Below are 4,094 nucleotides of genomic sequence, written 5' to 3' on the forward strand. Positions count from 1 at the left end.
CCTCAGGTGAGGATTAAAAAAAAGAAAGACATGAACCTGGAGACTAGTATAACTGAAGCAAGACTCCAAGGTCTTTGAAAGTATAGTCTAGTCTGGATAGAGAAGTAAAACTGAATGTGTTTTGTATACAAAGAAATAAATGGCCTCAAATCCATAAAAAAACTGATTTGCTTAAAATTTAACTTAAAAGAAATCCAAGTGTATCAAACTGCTTTCTAAAAGTGTTTATATGACATCATGACATGCTCGCCATATAATATTAAGTAAAAAAATAAAACAGGCAAAACGGAAGACACGATGTCATCACAGCTTGTGTGTGTGCATGTCTGTGCACTTGTGTCTGTGTGCACATGTGCATGTAGAGGGTGTGTGTGCACCTAATGCACACATGACTTGGAAGGAGTATACAGAATCGCTAAGAAAGCTTTGGAGTTAGTCAATGCCGGGTTCAAGTTGTTATGGATCCAAGCTTCTCAGCCTGTGGTTTGTATTTGCTATAAGATGTGGCTGGCAACCCCACCTCTGGCTCATGTGGAAATTAAATGAGATGATGTCTGCAAGCACTGAGCACATTGCCTGGCTCAAACTAAGTACTTACCAAATGGGAGTTCTGATTGTAATTAATACAGAAAAGGACAGGAAGAAAATGCACAGAAACTAACAGCAGTTCATCCCTGGGTGGTATGTCAGAAGCGATTTTTACTTTCTTTTTTGTATGACGCACAATCATTCAAAGAACAAATGCCATGTTAAGATTAAAAACTATAAAACAAACTTTATGAAGTAAAATGTTAATTGTAGTTTTTTTCTGGTTGGTAAAATGCGAGTGATTTTTATTTTCTCCTAATACTTTTAATATTTCTTAAAATTTCTGCAACTCATTAGTTCTAACCATTTTTAAATATAAAAAATACTAGAGGCATGGCACACGAAATTCGTGCATGGGTAGGGACCTTAGGCCTGGCCTTCGATCAGGGACATCTTCCTCAGCTACCAGCACCTGGCCCTGCCCCCTACCTCCCTCATCTGCTGCCACCCACCCCGGTTCCCAGTTCCCCATCAGGCGATTGGAGCCTGCCAGCCAGGGGGAGGGAACAAGAAGTTGGCCAGCAGCCCCCCTCCCCCCCCCCCCATCGAGTAATCAGGGCCTGTGGGCTGGGGCAGCTCCTAAATTGAGCATCTGCCCCCTGGTGGTCACTGTGCATCATAGTGACTGGTCATTCTGCCGTCCAGTCCATTTGCATATTACACAGTTTTATATACATAGACTAGAGGCCCGATGCACAAAATTTGTGCAAGAGTAGGCCTTCCTTCCCCTGGCTGCCAGCACCGGCTTCCCTCTGGCACCCAGGACCCAGGCTTCCTTCCGGACACTGGCAGGCATCTGGGACCTGAGCTTCCCTCCACCTGCTGGCAGGCACCCGGGACCCGGGCTTCCCTCACAGCCCCGCTTTGTCCAGAAAGACATCTGGTTTAATTAGCATATTACACTTTTATTACTATAGATGGCCATCCATTTTGGACACTTTGGAAAAATAAAGAAAAACCCTGAAAAGAAAGTCAAAATCACATATGGTGTCATAATTTTTCTGTTTTTATACTTTTTGTTTAAATTTGTGAAGTAGAGATTCACATCTCAATGACTAGTCCCCTGGGAATTGTACAGTGCAGTAACAGACAGCCCTTATCACTGGTCCTGAAATAGCACCCCCACTTCTCATCCTGCTCCCCAGAAGTGGTCACTGATGGGCTTGATATGAATTCTTCCAGTGTATGTATAACATCCAGATATCTATATCATAAAAGGCCTGTGGTCGTGACACCATAACGACCAAACAACTGGTCACCAGGAGGGGAATGGAGCACCTCTTGTGGGCCGGGAATCGCGGCTCATGTGGCGAGGTGGGGCTGATAGGGGGCTAGTGGGGCTGGCATGGCGGAGGCGGGGCCCACGGTTCATGTAGCAGAGGTGGGGCCCACGTCTCATGTAGGGTGGGTCTGGGGTCCTGTTAGCACAGCAGGTCTGGGTCTCATGCTATTTCATGCGCTGGGCCTCTAGTATATTCATATATATACATGCTCAGATGATTAGGCAAAAATGTCCATGTAAGAAATTTCAAGAGAGATGTTAGAGGCCCCCTGATGATACATGGATGAACGAGATACATTTCCTCCCCACAAGAACCTGAAAACCTGTCTCATTCAACAATCAAGTAAACCCACATAGCGAATAAATGAATGAATGAATGAGTGAATATTAAAAAAAACAAAACAGAGTTTTCTCAGACTTGTTTTGATTAGATGCACTTAAGTCCTACTATGTGTTGGCTCTGTGCTCTCACTAAAGTCTGCTTTGATGGAATCCTCATCTGGGAGGCTCTAATTCCTTTCCATTCTGGCTGGAGTCTCTGGAGGCCTCTGGCTTCTGTTGAACAGGTTGAGGCCCAGTGGGCTGGGCCTAAAGAGCAGGTGGATCCCGAATCAGCCCAGTGAGGGCTTTCTGTGTAACCTGACTCACCTGTGCTTTGGCCAGGATGCTGGTCAGATGCACCTATCTCTTCCCCTCGCTCTCAAATTAGGTCTTTATTACACGGGCGCACTGCTTCACACGGCAGAAGCAGTGTTTAGTGGCCCTTGCTTGCGTGTTTCAAGGGGAGGGTGGTGATGAGCAGGATCTGACTTCAGTATATACACAGTACTTTGCACGTGACCACATGGTTGGCACCTGAATGTCCTGAAAGAGTATTTCTATGCTAAAACTCCTGTTTGATTGGGAGGATGAGCCCACACTATGACAAGCAACCCTAGATAAAAAACCAGGAGGCTGCTGGAGGAGTTGCCTGAAGCTCTCCCACCAATGGGGCAGGGGGCAGGGCCTGGCCTGGCCCTGGGGAGGGCCCTGTAAGTGCCAATTACAGGCTTCTGGCCACCCAGGGGGTGACTCTAAAGTGTCTCTGAGGTCCCTAGACATCAATAGCAACAGGATCAGCAGGATCATCAAAAAGCAAATTATAGCCCAAGGTGGCTTTAAATGCCTGTGGGATCAGCACTTTACTAAGCAAGAGAAAAGCCACCTGTCTGGTCTCTGGTCAGGACTGCTGCAATAGCATTCTTACCAGGCGTTCCAACCAGCTCCCTCCCCTGTCCCACACACCCTGAATTTTCTACTTTTTCTCCCAAACAGCACTGGACTCAGACCACCTACCCATTTGCTGGAAGGGGATCCGCATCTCTCAGACTATCCCAGAGACTCAGCCCCAGCATCTGGGCCCTGCACTGCAACTGGGCTCCCTGAAGGCAATAGGCCCTTCCCACAATCCCCTGCCCCCTCCCCAGACTCTGCTTCAGCCAAAGGGATCCCTTCCCTTCCCCTCTGATGTACTGGGGCTTCCCCTCTGCTAGCCCAACTCTGGCATTTCACCTGCACGGCAGAGCCTTTCTCTCTCTCTCTACCTGGACAAATCCCTTTTATCCACTGAAATTTAGTCCCAATTCCACTGCCTGGTGAAGCCTCCTTGGACTCTTGCCATTGAAAGTGCTGGGTTCCTTTCTATGTATTTTTTCTGTGTATCTTTTGGAGGTTTTTGGTTTGTGGTTACCATGGTTTTTGGTTTACATATATATCATTCTAAACCTATAGCATCTTCTTCCACATAATGTGGGGGATAGAATCTCAGGCCTAGGAGTCACAGGCCTGGTGATAACCCTTGAAGTTCCTTTAGCTAACTATCTTCCCTAGAACATGCCTTCTCTTCTTTCCAAGTCTCAGTTTTCTCGTCTGTAAATGGGGATAATAAAAACCATCATGTGGGGTATGTGGCTTATTAAGAATGCAGACTGAGTGACCAGAAAGTAGCTGGCATAGCAACTGCTCAATAAATGTCAGTTGAGTGCATTAAAGGAATTTTCTTTTTTTAAAATATATTTTATTGATTTTTTACAAAGAGGAAGGGAGAGAGATAGAGAGTTAGAAACATCAATGAGAGAGAAACATCGATCAGCTGCCTCCTGCACACCTCCTACTGGGGATGTGCCCGCAACCAAGGTACATGCCCTTGACCGGAATCAAACCTGGGACCCTTCAGTCCGCAGGC

The sequence above is a fragment of the Myotis lucifugus genome, unplaced genomic scaffold (assembly GCF_000147115.1).
Source record: "Myotis lucifugus unplaced genomic scaffold, Myoluc2.0 scaffold_183, whole genome shotgun sequence".
In the NCBI taxonomy this organism is placed as follows: Eukaryota; Metazoa; Chordata; class Mammalia; order Chiroptera; family Vespertilionidae; genus Myotis; species Myotis lucifugus.